The sequence below is a fragment of the Canis lupus genome, chromosome 7, assembly GCF_048164855.1.
Source record: "Canis lupus baileyi chromosome 7, mCanLup2.hap1, whole genome shotgun sequence".
NCBI lineage: Eukaryota > Metazoa > Chordata > Mammalia > Carnivora > Canidae > Canis > Canis lupus.
In genome coordinates, this window is record NC_132844.1 from 60,932,468 (window position 1) to 60,949,473 (window position 17,006).

General features: G+C 48.9%; 1 protein-coding gene across 1 annotated transcript in view; it reads right to left on the reverse strand.

Annotated features, from left to right (window-relative positions):
- The window catches only part of PTK7 (protein tyrosine kinase 7 (inactive)), a 64,110-nt gene that overhangs the window by 22,000 nt on the left and 25,104 nt on the right, over window positions 1-17,006 (reverse strand). The gene's annotated exons all lie outside the window — the stretch shown is intronic.

The following is a 17,006-nucleotide window of genomic DNA, read 5'->3' on the forward strand; positions in this document are numbered from 1 at the left end:
TAACACAGGTCACCCGTCACGCTGTGCGCTGGAGGAGGAAAGGGGCTCTGCACAGGAGAGGTGTCCAAGGACGTGCAGGAGAGAAGGACTGGGGACCACAATTGCCAAGTATCCATTGAGAAACTCTTCAACTGTGCTGGGTGCTCTGCAGGATACAAAGACGCAGCACATACCTGTCAGTAGGGGGCACAGGGCGGTTGTACAGAACACGGAGAGGCTCATGCCCAGTGTACAGTGCAGGCAGCCAGTGCCTCTAGAGCACAGAAAAGAGCGGGAGTTCCAAGGTTTGGGGGGAGGGGGGAGGGACACCTGACAGTCTCAGTATAAGAAGCCTCAGACCTGCGGGTCCTGAGGCTGGACTGAGGAACAGAGGACATTAGCAGGCAGCCCTCCCCATCAATCTTCAGAATCCAGGATGTTGAGCAGAGTTAAGTCATGATCCACAGAGCATCTCGGAAGGATTACTCACACTCACAGCCCCACTGAGGGTCCGGCATCGGAGGTGGCTTTGAATTCTACCCATAGATGTTCCGCAGCCCAGCATCCCCCAGGGACTTCTTTGGGACAACCCACTCCACCACAGGAGAAGCCAATATTCTCTAGATCTGGGGCTATTGCCAAAGACATGCCAGAGCCACCCTCACATCCTACCCTCTATCCCTAACAATGTGTCTGGCCATGGCTGGCTTGTCTGTGCTGAGAGAGGAGCCCAGTGGTTCCAGGTTTTCACCTGAATCCATTCCCCCTCCTGCACCCCAATAGTTCAGCCCTAGCTGAGGCTGGAGAGCACCCACAGAGAAGGGGAACCCTGCAAGCAAAGGTGGAACCATAGCCAGTAGGAGCAGAGGGAGAGGGAGAAACCTGTCCTGAGCAGCAGATGGGTTGAGGAGGCGGAGGGCAGGGCTGGGCAGGTGGCATGGTGACAACAGGAGTTAACACACCGGGCTTTGTTCCTGGCCCATGTGGGCGCCCTGCAGAGGCCCCGAGCTGCTGAGCCTGGAACACCAGCCCACTTGCCAGGGGTGGGTGACGACACAGAAGAGGACATGCAGCTCCTCCAGGAAGAAGAAACAGGCTTCCTGGGGCACCTACATGAAGAAGCCAGCTCTGCCTCTGACCAAAGTGGCCCTGGTAGGCAAGAGGCTAAGGGGGGGGGGGGGGTGTCCTACTATTCCCTTCCCAAACCGATGGAGGCCAATAGTGGCCCAAAGAGTGCTGTTCCAAGCCCCAGATGGTAGTTTGGTTCTTTAGGGTGTAAGAGCTAGGCTCCTCCTAAAGTCAGCATCAAGATAAGTCTAGAATCTCTCAGAGTGAGGTCCAGATGAGGGGCTGCCCTGGTGTTGGTCCATCTCCCAACCTCCTCAAAGGTGCCACCCCACAAGACAGCCATGGAGCTGGAAAGGGCCCAGAGCTACCTCCACTACTTCTCAGTGGGGCACTCCCAACTCTCAAGGTGGGACAATTGCCTTCAATGCTGGTCCATCCCACCCACTCTGCAAGTTAACAAATCTGTCCTCTGGGCCCTGCTAAAAGCACATCCTCAGTCACCCTGACATTCTAAACACCCCCACTCACTTCCAATCACCACACAGGAATGTGGCCCTGCCCTCACCAGGCAACTCGGCACAACCCCTTTGTAGAAAAGAGAGGTAAACTCAGGTCCAGGGAAACGTAAGGATTTGCCCAAAATCAAACAGCTACTTTGACCATGACCCAAGGAAGCCAATTCCTAGCCCCACGCTCTTCCTAGCTCTGTCCACAAACTCAACTAACCTGGAAATGGCTGATTCCACAATGGGGCTCAGTCCCCACAGCCAGGTGAAGAGGCAGACAGCCCTCTTGTAGACAGTGCCAGGCACACAAAGCCGCTCAGCTAACTGGCTGACTGAGGTAACCTTAAAGGAAGTGTGGGGCAAGAACTGGTGAATGTGGAGGCGTCTGGAACATTTCCCGACTGCCTCGCATGACACAGATGGGCAGACTCAGGCTGATGTGCCAAGGGGCCTCTACAAAGGTGACTCACCAAATTCTTGGGACCCTCAATCCAGAATTTCAGGATGCTCCTTAAAGGCCAAAGAGAGACCACTGCCGTCAAAGTGTAGGTGAACTGCCTCACTTCCCGCTCAGCTTCTCCAGACCCAGGGAGACAGGAGTCTCGCTCATGCTGAGGAACCTTAGTTAAGGGTGTGAAATCAGACAGGTCGGCCTCAACTCCTGCCCCTCATGCTTGGTGTTGACCTTGGGCAAGGAAGATGGACAATCTCTACCTTGGCTCCCTCTGCCTCTCTCGTAGGCTATCATGAGTCACAAAGGCAGAAACTCAGGTGAAGAGACTCGGACAGAACTAATCCAGTGAACGGTAGCTACTGCTCCTTCTTTCACTGTCACCCGTCCTGCTCAAGGACTTTCATTTTAAGAAAGTTAGGAAGCTCCCCCTCCAGAGGCCCAGGACCACTCCCAGACCCTGGATGGGGAGGAGCCTCCACAACAGATAAGTTTGAGGGGAATAATCAGGTGGGGGTGGGATGGAGGGAAGGGGCCACAGGCTCGCAGGAACCACAGACCACTGGCCACAGAAACCTGAGCTGGAAGAAGAGATGGCATGACTCAGAGGGACCCCAGCTCAGCCTCCGGCATCCCCTCCTGGGGTGAGGGCTGCTCTGTAGCTGTGGTGAGAGATGCTGCATTCCCAGACTGCCACTCAGAGCCTCCTGCGCCCCCACGACAGGGCCTGGGAAACATCAAAGCTGGCCCTGCGGGGCCCTCTGTCCTGACGTCAGCTCACAGCAGGTCCTGGTTAGTGCTTGGCTGGGGCCCACTTTAGATGTTATAAAAGGCAGAGAGAACAGCCACCAGGCCTCCTCCATGCACCCAGCCCCTGCTCTGAGCTGCCATTGGAAGGCTGGCCCAGGGCCGTGGCACCCATATTTGCTGAGAGGGCAACCAGAGGCGTGCCCAGGGTGCATGGCCTGCGGAAGAACTCCGTCTATTGTGTTGCTTGGAGGGGAAAATGGGCAGAAGGCTCAGGGGCAGATCCAGGAGCCCCTGGCAGAAATGCCAGACTTAGCCTGGCCTCTCTGTACCCTTTTCCGTGCTGTGAAATGGGGACCCTGCCCTACCACTGAGGCCGTGTGAGGCCAGGTGGGTTTGCATATACAAAGCCCACAGTGCAGCACACAGCAAGTACAAGGTACAAGGGCAGCTCCCCTGGGCACAGAAGGCTCATGAAGCCGTCTGCCCACGCCAGGTGCCAACCCCAACAAATCTGGAGCTGCAAACACCCATAAGGACACTTTCCAAGCCATTTCCTCAGCTCCCCAACAGCCATCTCTATGCAGACACTGCCTATGCCTTGGCCCCAGCCCCCTGAGAAAGGCTGTGTGGGCAGCAGACCAACTCCACTCCCCGCCCCCCCAGCAAGCGTCTGGTCTGCTGCCCGCCCTCCTTGCTGCTCTCTGGGCTCCAGGCCCAGGAGACCCATGTGTGTCTATGTGTGCATGTGTGCACACACATATGTGTAAACATGATTTTATGGAGAGCAGAGAGCAGCAGGAAGTTTTTCTGCTCTGAAGTAATTTCAGCTACTTTGGTCCAAGCATCCATCTGGGCCACTTAACTACCCATCTCAGGCTGGTCCTCCTGCTGCTCAAGGAAAAACACTCCAAGACCTGTAGAGGCCCCAGAACCTGCCAAACCTGATGGGTTGATTCTATGTTCTCTCCCTTTTACCAAATAAAGAAAACGCCATCTTTCAGACACACACCTCAAGACCAAGCTGAGATACCAAGACACTGGCTGGCCCCCGGCATGGGCATTTTGCACAACAGTGTGTGACCATATGGGTGATCACCCCCAAGGCCTGCCAGCCACACAGAAGTGGCTGCCTCCTCCACACCTAAGACTCAGTCTCTGGCTCCAGAGTCTGGGTGCCTGCGGGGGGAGACCCTGACTCCCAGGTGGCCCCCAGAGCCCAGGCTGAGGTGGCTCCTGTCAAGGCACAGAAACTCCCGAGGAAGAGGTTTGCTGACACCCTGTGCCCCTTCTGGGCCACAGGGTCAGGGCCCAAGTCAGGAGAGGCAGTCCTCAACCCAAGAGGCACAAATGCTCCACAAAACACAGCAGCCCCAGGCCCCCTCACCCACATGAGAACAGCCCTCCTCACAAGTCCCCTCTGTCCAAAAGCTCTAAGGGCACCAAGTAAGAGGCCCCAAGGGTACCAGGGTCCCTGCATCACACATTCTCCCCAGTGGGTAAACACACTGTACTGCAGACCCCTTGGTCTTCCAGGATTTGACTGGCATACTTTCTCCTGCCCTTGAACCATTCCAAAAGTCCATGGCTCACATACATTCGTAATTTTTTTGAGGAACAAATGGAAACTGCTGCAGGAATAAGCCAAATGGATTAAAAGCAAGCGTAGTTATCCCACCCTTCACCTGTTCACCGAGGTCAGCAGAAACACAAATGCTTCAGTAGTGTTCGTGAATCTGGGGATCTGGAATGTCCCTCTCTAACACCAGTATACCACCAAGATATTGTGTGTGGTTTTAGCACCAGGAACTCAGACTCTCTGATAAGTCCAGAACATAAGGATTCAGAGAATTACTTGAAACGGACCACAGCAAACTCTGAGACCCAGATGCAGAGCATGAAGTTTCTACCCCCTTCTGTCTACAAAAGGCCCCAGGTGCACGGACAGGAGCCCCACAGCCCTCTGTAAGCCATCATAGTCCTTGTTCTGAGCAGCGTAGGAGAGAGCAGAGCTAAGGGATCCAGCTGAACTTTCCTGTCCCGGGATTTAACCATAAACGTCTGGAGAGGTTCCCATATCCGGATTAGAGGAAGAGAACAAAATCACCAGAGATTAGGACAGAAACAACCTAGCAGGCCAACTCATCTACCTTAGATGAAAACCACAACTCAAACCTGTCCTGCCCGCTCCTGGGAGGCCCTGGAGGGGGAAGATCAACCTCTCACAGCAACAGCAGGTCCCTGTGTCCAGCACCACGTGGCATCTGAGCCAGAGGGACAAATACTCCAGCAAAGAGGCTTAAAACGCTTCCCAGCCAATGGCCACACCATTGGTCCCTGGAACCAACCTGACTTCTGTTGGGGCTGGGAGGGCCACACCTGGGACACTTAAATGGCTGTCTTCAAGGAAGCAGCAATGAATTAAACACCCAACCATGTGAGGTAGTATGATCAGGCCAAAGGAACATGATGGGAGGAGACCTGGGTTCTAATCTCTATACAACCACTAACAAGCAGAGTGACCCAAACCAATTGCTACTCCTTCCCAGGAAGATTTATTTTCTATAAAATTAAAGAAAAGAGGGGATGTAAGGGGACAGTCCCCAAAACCTAACACTGGATTAGCTGCAAAGAGCTCAAAAGGCAGCTATAGGAACAAAGGGCCCGTTCCCCAGAGTACCCTCCCCAATCCCAGCCACCAGCCCCCAAAGCCCAAATTGGGTAAGGGCAGGGTAGGGCCTGGAAGGATTAAGAGAGATACTGTAAATGGCAGGTGTACAGGTCAGAGGTAGCTGTGGGTTGCAAACAGGGACCCAGCACCACTTTCTGACAAGTTGTTCCCATTCCAAGGGCTCAGCTTACATCCTGCCTCTCCAGAGGATCACCTCTCTGCCTTGGTCACACACCTGCATCGATAGCTCACTGCCTGTGACACTCCTGATATTCCCTTCTGTGCTGTGGCTGTGAGCTGCACCCCTGTGCTAGACTGTAAGTTTGAGGGGATGTTTGGGTGGCTCAGTCAGTTAAGCATCTGCCTAGGGTTTTCAGGTCATGGTCCTAGGGTCCTAGGATAGAGCCCTGCATTGGGCTCCCTGCTCAGCAGGGTGTCTGCTTCTCCCTCTGCTGCCTCTGCCTGCCGCTCCCCCTGCTTGTTCTTTCTCTCTCTCTCTCAAATAAATAAATAAATAAATAAATAAATAAATAAATAAATAAATAAATAAAAATTAAAAAGAAAAGAAATACCCCAGGGTACAGGAAAGGACATCAGAGAATTTTGCAGGGAGGTCAGAGTTGGGGCTTGTGCTCTCTCTGTGTCAAATAAATAAATAAAATCTTTTTAAAAATAAGTAAGATGGGGATCCCTGGGTGGCTCAGGGGTTTGGCGCCTGCCTTTGGCCCAGGGCGCGATCCTGGAGTTTCGGGATCGAGTCCCACGTCAGACTCCTGACATGGAGCCTGCTTCTCCCTCCTCCTGTGTCTCTGCCTCTCTCTCTCTCTCTCTCTCTCTCTCTCTCATAAATAAATAAATAAATCTTTAAAAAAAATAAGTAAGACTGTAACCTTGAGGAGAAGGCAGACATTCATGCCCAATAGGATACAGCCGTGTCCCTCAGAGTGCCTAGGCACTGTAAATACCCCATGAGCATTTATGGGGGAATGACATCACTGAAGACTCTATCTGACCTACAATCTTGTCCTATATCTACCTTTATTCAATCTTGGCCAACTTACTTTTCTTTTCTGGGTCTCAGTTTCCTCTCCTGGAACCAATTTTAGTGATTCTTTTTCAGATTCCTAGGATAGTCAATGATATTCAAATGAAATAGACATTAGCTATAGACACACAAAAGTCTGCATATTTTTCAGGGAAGTAAAAAAGCCCAGAAGCAGGGCACGCCTGGGTGGCTCAGTCAGTTGGGCGTCTGCTTTTGGCTCAGGTCATGGTCCCAAGGTCCCGGGATCAAGCCCCATGTCAGGCTCCCTGCTCAGTGGGGAAACTTCTTCTCCCTCTCCTGTTGCAGCTCACCCTACTTGTGCTAGTTCTCTGTCAAATAAATAAATAAAATCTTAATAATAATTAAAAAAAAAAACAGACATGCTAGGGAACCATGGACCCCAGATTAAAATGTCCTTGGATAAGGTGATCCAGGCCTGTGGAAATAATATACTTTACAGGCAAGGCGACACAGGTGCTGGGCCAGGGCACTGGGAAATGAGCCAGGGCTCAGTCCTAGGAAGACCTCAGGAGTTCAGTTAGTGCACTCACAGCTCCAGAGGGGTCAGGGAGTCTAGCCTCTGGGGGGACCAAAGTGAGACAATAAGAGAACGGCACCAGGTGAGCCTGCTGAGCATCCTGTGGTCCTTCCTCCAGAGGCAGGGCAGAAACTCCATGACAGCCTGGGGAGCAGGACCTTACAACCTGTGCGACCTGGCCTCGGTTTATTACTTTTCAAGACAGGCTCAGAAAACTCTGTGAGATTCTGCTTTCTGAGCCCTGTTTATGTGTCTCTGCCTCCTCCCTGGGAGGCTGATAAGGCAGTAAGCACAGATCTCAGACCTAGCCAGAGTGGCCACAGCAGTTAACCCCAAATTCCCTGTGGAAGGGAGGAGATGATTTCCTGCCCTTTAGATGGAGCAGCCTCCACTTCATCTGGAGGCACCTGGGTGGCTCGTTGGTTAAGCATCTGCCTTCAGCTCAGGTCATGATCTCAGGGTCCTGGGATTGAGCCCCATGTTGTTCCACAGCCCCATGTTGTTCCCCTGTTCTTAGGGGATCTGTTTCTCCCTCTCCCCCTGCTTGTGCTCTCTCTCTCTCTCTCTCAAATAAATACATAAAATATGTATTTTTTTAAAAAAAGAAAGAAAATCCTCCCCAACTCCTAAAACTTGAAATATCCCTTAGACCAGCTCTGTCCAATATGGTAGCCACTAGCCACATGGAGCCACTGAAATGTAACTTAATTAAAATGAATTTCCTCTATAGCGATGGGCACATTTCAAGTGCTCAGGAGCTACACCTAGCTAGAGGCCACCATACCAAACAGTGCAAATGTAAAATCTACTCTGTCCCCACAAAAAGCTCCATTAGACGGCACTGCCTTAGCTCCTCTGCCTGCCTGCTTCTTGTGGGACCCGTGCACAGGCACATGATTTCTGACCTAAAGAATCCTCGACAGGGGTCAGCCTCATTTTACTGATGAGGAAATTGGGAGTCAAGGCTATCCCAGTAGATGGCAGGATCGGAACTACCCCTGCTCCTGTGTCCGCCTGCATTCTTGCCACGATGATGCCATGCTGGCTGCTTCTCTTCTTTCACTTATTCCCTTTGATCCACACCCTCCCCCAACCCTTCTAGCGTGTGTAATGTAAATCCTTTTCTCTGCGTGTGTGCTCTGGTAAAACGTGATTACTGTTTCAAGGGCGGGTCCTTTTAACTCCTGTAAGTGGTCTTGCATTATCTCTCACTTTGCTTCTGACTTTTTTTTCCCATTTAGCTCCGTGTTTTGAAGATCCTTCCCCGTGGCCATCTCCCACCTCCTGCTGTTCTCCCAACAGATGAACAGACTGTTAGGTCTGGGGAGGGAAGAAGCAGGGGAATTTATTTTTTTTAAGCAAGTAAGTGGATGAACATAGCTGTCCACAGTTTGAAGATTAGTCTTGAAGCCCGAACCCTCTTGCCTGTGTGCCCCCAGCTCCCTGGCCTCTACCACTGTACACCTGGTCCCACTCTGTCTGCTGGGTGTCCTCGGAGCCTGGTGGGATACACACATACCCCTGCTTCTCCTGCCTCCCTTTATTCTCCCCAGAAACCCAGAAAGTCACTGAAGAGGCTGCTTTCAAAGGGATAAGAAAAAAAGAGTTGGTCTCAGCCTTTTATATTTAGAAGCTCTCTGCAAACCACTTCCCGCAGCAGACAAGAGTGGGGAATGTGAGGAAATCGCTTTGCTATGTGTGATGTGGAAAGCACGAGCCACTCAGGGCCTGCGGCAGCGGGCTGCATTTGCCACACAGCCGGTGACATGCGGCGATGCCTAACACATGTGCAGGAAACGAATGTGCCCCTGGGCAGCCTGCAGGAGACCCCGTTGGACACCACACACTGCAGCTTGGCTGTTCCCTCGAGGCCTGGGCACAAGGCAGGGCCCAGGAGTCAGAAGCAGATGCCATCCACTAAGCGCCCCTCCCCCAGCCTTCTTTTCTTTCCTTTCCTTCTCCACCTGTCTGACCAACAGCTGTTTCTGGAAACCAACCCTTCTCTCTAGGGAGGGAGGAGTCTTAGAAAGGGATGTTGCAGGCTTTAGGCCTCAACCTGGGACACAAAGGATCCAGACTGAGGAAGGAGGCTTGAAAGAACCACCGGCTTGAATAGACAAGGCTGCCCTCCTGGACTCTAGGTGTGGGGGTAAGACTGTCCATGAGGCCCACTGCCTCCTTGTGAAGACAGATCTGCTCCTGCCATCAAAAGCTCTCCCCTCAGCCACCTCTGCTACCACGCCTGGCTGGAAAAAATGTTGAAGGGGAAGGCTATCTTGTAGTTGGGCCCAAATCCTGCAAGCCATGGACCTATTGCTCAAATATTACTCATATGTGACAGGGTCTGGCCTGGTGTCACAAGGTAAGGGGGAACCATGGACAGAGAGGCAAGTGGAAGGCAAGCCAGCTGCTGAGTTAGAATCAAACCATAGATACTAAAAAAAAACCAAAAACCATAGATACTTCTTAGACTCCTTAGAAACCTCATTTTCCCACTTTAAATATAAACTTTCTAACAGTACAATTTTATTCTTTTATTTAATCTCTTACTGCAAATCACTGGTGGTGATTTTATTTTTTAAAGAAAATAATCAAAAGAGAGTTGTTGGTTTTCTTTTTTTTATCAGCTATTTAGAGAAAGCATTCTGGCTAAAGATGGCAAAATGAATATTTCAACCCCCAAATCAATAACAACAGATGAAAAAAAATACAAACTGATGAATAATGGAAACAATTCCTTGTAAGTTATTTTTAAAAGCAGCAAAAACTTGCAACTCATCACCAGATGCTTCAAGCTTAGGGATAACCGGCTTTGGGGAGCAAACATCATAAAACATAAATAAAGCACACACAAATAGCTGAAGGAAAAAAAAAAAAGGCCCCTAAGAGTGGCTGATGCAATAACTGAGTTGAAAATAGCCAAAAAAATGACAAAGACCTCAAGTTTATTTCATGCCTACTCTGTCGATCTTTGAGTCAGGGTCTGGAAGGCACCAAGATCTGGCTTCACTTAAGTCTGGAACTGGCTGTCCCTCCATTCCAGTAGGTGCTTACAAACCTCCAAAGTATGGAGGGAGAGAGGGAGGGAGAGAGGGGGGAGTGGGGTTAAAAGAGGAAGGGCGGGAGACAGGAGGGAGGGAGGGAGAGAGGGAAGAGGGGAAGCAAGTAGACCCTGATGAATAGAGACAGGGAAATGAGGTAAAGAGGGCTGGAGGGAGATTGACAGAGACAGACAGAGACTAACAACTCACAGAGAGGCAGAGGGAGGTGGGCCATCTTAGAGAAGAAGAGGCATGAGCAGAGAGTAGAGAGAGACCCAGGCCCTGAAAGAGGAGAAGGCGAGAGGTGAACAGGTAGAGAGACAAGGGCAGAGACATACGGGCAGACAGAGTAACAGTCGCAGAGACCCAGAGGAAGGGGCAAGAAAAACAAAGACCTAGAGCACAGGAGTATATACACATGTTGGCATACACAGGCCCCCTCCCACCTCCCGCCTAGAGCAGGGCTCAGCCCCACATGTCCCCCAGCCTCCCCTAGTGGGTCTCTTCCTGTGTCTCTAGTAGGGAGGTCTTCCCCAACCCTCCCAGCAGCCTTAAAGACTCCAAACTCAGTCCCTGGCTTGAGCCACAGGGTTTACTCAGTGTATCACTCACTAGACACAAAAGGTTATAGCTTGCCTGTACTCAGGAGACCTGGGGAAGCGGGGGGCGGGAGGGGCTCTCTGTATACCAGATTCAGGCCATTTATAATGGAGAGCCCTCAAATTAGAGGCTTCTGGTAAATAATTCACCAGGAAAAGTACAGTACCTTCCCGGGGCTCATCCATTATTCACCAAGATAAATGTACCATATTGTTATACTTCCTGACATCTAAAAATGGTCTGAGCCATTAGGCCAGGAGCAAGAAGACAGTGGGGCAATTTCCACTCTACCTTCCAGAACCCCTGACCCAGCAGTCCTGTGCTTCTGGAACTTAGTCCGCTGCTCCTCACACAAGGGCAAAGCCTTCGACTTGCACAAAGGGCCATGCCTGGGTTCAGACCATATCTCAAGAGCAGGCCCCCACACAGCCCTCAAGAGCTCCCGGCCAGGTCAGAGGGATGCCCAGAAAAGTCTTGAGTAAAACTCCTACGTTTTGGCCCCCCCTCACTGGGAAAAGGCAATTCCTTTGCTTGTATCTAAGGGTAATCCTGTTCCTAGAAGTTCCAAGAGTTTGACTTTGGTGCCAAATGAATGTCAGCTATCAAATGCACAAAGCCCTGCATCCTAGACCTGGCTCTAAGCAAGTCGTTCTGTTCTTCAGGCCTTCATTTCCCTATCTGTAAAATCAGCTGGCTGCTCTTTACAAGGATGCAATGCTCTCCAAGAAGGCTGAAGAGCTACAGGAGTTTAAGGCTCTCCTTGGCCTCAGAAGTACACGAAGGATAGAGATGGGCCAAGAGCCCAGAGTCTGGAGTCAGGCTGCCTGCACTCAATTTCTACACTCCCACTTACCAAGTGTATGTCTTTGGGCAAGCTGTCCACCCTGTGCGGTGCCTCCACTTTTGTATACAATGGTGCTACTAACGTTACCTACCTCACAGGCTTGTGCAAAGTAAATTCACATGTTAATAAATGTAGCATGCTGGGAACAGTGCCTGGCATGCATTAATTAAGGACTTTTGTGAGCTTGGGCCCTTCGCAGTCTTATTGTCATTATTATGTTCGAGAATTTTTTTTATATTTTAGGAACTACATGCCATCACAAATATCCCTCACCTGGCGCTGGCATCCCTCTCATCCAGACCATTTGTTGTTGTTCTTGTTGTTTTTTTAATGATAGTCATACACAGAGAGAGAGAGAGAGAGAGAGAGAGGCAGAGACATAAGCAGAGGGAGAAGCAGGCTCCATGCAGCGGGAGCCTGACGTGGGATTCGATCCTGGGTCTCCAGGATCGTGCCCTGGGCCAAAGGCAGGCGCTAAACCGCTGCGCCACCCAGGGATCCCCTCATCCAGACCATTTGGAGCTGCAAAGTGCCCTGTGTGATTTGTCACTCACCCAATCTCTGCCACCTGAGAGTAGCGGTTCTCTCCGAACAGACCTTAAGTTCTGCTACCTAAGAGAGCTTTAGAGCCACCTCATCACAGGAGACAAACCTGTGGGGCTCTGCAGTTCAAGGGGTGTTGCCCTGTGTAGGTGACTCCTCACTGTAGAGCTGCCAATTGCTGGAAGCTTTGTATTCTGTGGCCCACTGCCCTAGGGGCTTGCAGGCAATGTGCAGATTGGCAGTGGCCAAAGTTTCCTTCACTCTCCCTCCCAAAGCTACTCAAATCAGAGGCATCTTCAATATGAACAAGAATCAGGGGCACCTGTGTGGCTCAGATGGTTAAATGTTGGCCTTTGTCTCAGGTCAGGATCTCAGGATCCTGGGATTGAGTCCCACATCAGGCTCCCTGCTCAGCTGCCCCTCCACCACCCCACTCATAATCCCCTCCCTCTCAAATAAACAAAATCTTAATAAAATATGAGCAAGAATCAGAGCAAGCCTGTCAGGGTGAGAAACGATCCAGACCATCTTGGTAGAAGGCAGGTGTCTGGCCTCAAGGAACACAACTGCAGTCAGGTGAGGAGAGCACACATTAGTTTGTGTGCCAACTGATACCTGATGATAACTATTAGCCTTCAGCTTTCTGATCCCGTAAGTCCCTAATAAAAGAGGCATGGAAAATTCTATGCTTTATAAAGGAAAATACTTTACTACATAAAATAGAAGTTGTAAACAACTCTCAATGGCAAGCAATAAATTAGGAAAATTATTTCCAGCAATTGACAGAAGAGGGGCTGCTGGTCTTGATATATAGAATTACAAATTAATCATAATAACTACTAAAATTCTAACAGTAACATGGTCCAAACATGAGGAGTTCTCAAAGCAAATATTAATGTAAGAAAACATTCCAGGAGCACCTGGATGGCTCAGTTGGTTAAGGGTCTACTTCAGCTCAAGTTATTGAGCCCTGCATCCTCTGGCTCCCTGCATCTCCCTCTCCTGCTCACCACCCCCCACCTCGCTTGTGCGGTCTCTCAAATAAATAAATAAAATCTTAAAAAATAAAAATGAAAGAAAGAAAACATTCCAATGCACTAGGAATCTAAGAAATGCAAATAAAAATGAGTTATTCTACCTAGTAAATGGACACAAAGATTTTTTAACTAGCACTCAATGCTGGTGAGTCTATGAAGAAAATGGTCTTTGTGCTTTGTTGGTGGGCATATAAATTATAATAATTCCCTCCTGCAAAATGGTTTGGAAACTGGACCAATATCTTAAGAAATTCATGCCCTTCCTCACTGGAGAAGTGCCTGATTCCAGGTCTTGGGCAGGAAATGCACAAGACAAGCCTGGAACATCAAATACAAAGGAACAGCAAAGACTAGGAAGGTCACGTCAAGAGGTTCAGGGCCAGCTTTAAGAGGCTCCCACAGGCCAAGGAGGGGACTAAGCAACCATAAGGGTAAGAACCACATGGACTTACACCAAGTTAAAATCCATGACTTAATAATGATATTTTTAAAAAGCCCCAAAAGGGGCACCTGGCTGGGTCAGTCAGTAGAACGTGCGACTCTTGATCTCAGGGTTTAAGTTTGAGCTCCATGTTGGATGTAGAGATTACTTAAAAATAAGAAAAATAAATAAAAAGTCTGATGCTTTCCATTGGTCACCCCTAAAGGATGCTAAAAAACCAACTCATTATTTTAAAAACTGGTTAAGCATCAAGCTTTATATTTCTAGTCCCCCTCCCCCCTTTTTTTTTTTAAGATTTTATTTATTTATTCATGAGAGAGACAGAGAGAGAGGCAGAGACATAGGCAGAGGGAGAAGCTGGCTTCTGCCAGGAGCCTGATGCAGGACTCGATCCCAGGACCCTGGGATCAAGACCTGAGCTAAAGGCAGACACTCAATCACTGAGCCACCCAGGCGTCCCTATATTCCCTTTCTGAATAGCTATACCTCAGGATAATCAGTCAATAAGGGGAGATTTATCTTTACAGGAGCCTCCAGATGATAAATATCATATATCACCATTTTACAACCCTTAATGAAATAATGGATCTACCAATGATTATTGATGGCTGCTAATTCCAGGGAGACAACCAGGTATTACGTGTCTACTGAGGAAAGTACACATGAAAAAGAAAAATAGAATCAAGTCTGGTAAAGACTTTAGACCTAAGTTTACTCATTAAAAAGTTTAAGAACCTTTGTAGACTGAATGTAGAAAACAAAGAAGAAGTTAGGTTAACAATGTGCTGCCAACTGAAATAAGAACTATGAACATACTTGTGTCTTCTACTGCTCTCACCAATGGTTATTAAAACCTCATATTGTTGTTGAACATTTCCCGTACTTACCACCTGTCTTCCCCACTAGATTCTAAGCTCCCTGAGCACAAGGGCTGGCCTCACACTCACCCGTCTCCTCTACTGCAGGTGCCCTGCCCACTGGAGGTGCTCAGGAAACACCAGCTGATCTGTGGTGGTTTTACTGAACCATATTTAGTTCCATTATCCCTGCATGATGTGGAATAAGCAGAGGGTCAAAGCCCAATATGGGATCCTCGTAGGCAATTATGTTAATTATCATTATTAATTCAACAAACATTTATCTAGAGCCTACCATGTGCCAAGTACTCTGCAAGACACTGGGGATGAGAGAGAAAAACACACAATTATTGCCTTTAAGTATCTCAGTTTAGTGGGGGAGTCAGACAAGTAAACATATAATTACAATAATAGCTAACACTTACTGACCGCTTACTCTGTGCCAGGCACCGTTCCAAGCATTTTAATCATAGTAGCTTGTTAATGCTTACAACCACCCGGTAAAGCAGATACTTGGATTCCGCACTGTACAGATGAGGAAACTGAGGCATGGGAAGGTAAAACAACTTGCTCAAGGTCACACCGCTAGTAAGTGGCAAATATAGGATTCAAATTTCAGGTCAGCTGGCTGGAGAGGACAGCCTATCATCATCAAGGCTTTACCACATTATCACACACCATGGTGGGCGGATGCACAAGGCAAGCTTTCTAACTCAAAGTTGGGGGGCGGGGTGGCACAGGGGAGCAGAGAAGAATCCTGGGAGAGGGCTTGTCAAAACAAGCTTTTAACAAGGAATGGGGCTTGGCAAACACAAGACTGAAGGATAAAGACAAAGTGTGGTCAGAGAACTCCAAGTAACTCGGGATACTCAGAGTTTAAGAGGCAATGGGGATGGAGGGGACAGAGCAAGAGGCCATCAGACACTAGTTCAGGAGAAAGAGGCAAAGGAGGTGAGATATAGATCTACCCTGGTCAGGCTGTCCCCTGACCAAAAAAAAAAGTCACAACACTGTGGGTCCCTGCCTCTGATGAGGTGGTTAGAGTAGAAGATGGGCTGAAGCATCACTTCGTGATGGAGCGAGCTGCAGGCCCACCCACAGAAGGCATGATGATGGGATAACACCTTATCTGCCCTGTTCATTTCCTAGGGGTACTGTGACAAGTTACCACAACTGGGTGGCTTAAAACAACGGACATATATTCTCTCCCAATTTTCAAGGCTGAGGTATAAACTCAGGGTGTTGGCAAGATTGGTTCCTTCTGGGACGCCTGAGTGGCTCAGCGGTTGAGTGCCTGCCTTTGGCCCAGGGCATGATCCTGGAGTCCGGGGATCAAGTCGTCCAAAATCGGGCTCCCTACAGGGAGCCTGCTTCTCTCTGCCTAGGTCTCTGCCTCTCTCTCTCTCTCTCTCTCTCTCTCATGAATAAATAAATAAAATCTTAAAAAAAGAAAAAAAGGATTAGTTCCTTCTGGAGGCTCTAGGAAAAGTCTACCCCAGGCCTCCCTCCTAGCTTCTGGTTTGCGGCAATCCTTGGCTTTCCTTGGCCTGGAGATGTGTCACTCCAATCTCTGCCTCCTCCATGCGGCAGTCTGTCCTTTCTGCATGTGTCTCTCTGCGCCTCTTCTTGTAAGGATAATATCCAATCACAGGGCATCGAAACTTACCTTAAGGACTTCGATTACATCTGCAAAGTTCCTATTTCCAAATGAGGTCACACTCACAGATACTGGGGCTTAGGACTCGAACATAACCTTGTTGGGGACACAATGCAACCCTTCACACCTGTTATTCTACAACTTGCTTTTTTCCACTGTACAGTTAACTACAGATATTTTCCCATGTCTGTCCACATAGTTCTAGTTCACTCACTTCAACTGCTGTGTATTATTTCACTGTGTCAATGACCCATGATCTATTTGTCCAGCACCCTAGGAAACAAATAGGATATGGCACTGTCCCATAATCATCTCTAATTATGAACAATTAGATGGCTTAGTATTTTGCCATTACAAATGATGCTCCAAGTAAACCTCTCTGTACAGGTACCTATACACACTGATATGAGTGTTTCTGTAAGATGACTTCCTAGAAACAGAACCCCTCCCTTGAACCAAAGAGAATACAATTTCAAGTTTTTGATAAATGACAAGTGGCTTTAGAGGTTGTGCCAATTTATGCATCCTTACCACACTGATACTTATTAATCTTTGTCAGTTTGAGAGACATGAAATAATACTTTGTTGCAATTTGCAATTCATTTGAGACATTTAATTTGTCCTTAACAAGATGAAGTGATCTTTCATGTATTTATCAGTTAGCTGAATCTCTTACTGTCCATTTCCTTTATTTTTAACAGCAATATTATTTATTTATTTATTTTTTAATTTTTCATTTATTTATGATAGTCACAGAGAGAGAGAGAGAGAGGCAGAGACACAGGCAGAGGGAGAAGCAGGCTCCATGCACCGGGAGCCCGACGTGGGATTCGATCCCGGGTCTCCAGGATCGCGCCCTGGGCCAAAGGCAGGCGCCAAACCGCTGCGCCACCCAGGGATCCCAACAGCAATATTATTTTCCAAATTTTTATTCAAATTCTAGTTAGTGAACATGTATAGTGCAATATTGGTTTTGGAGA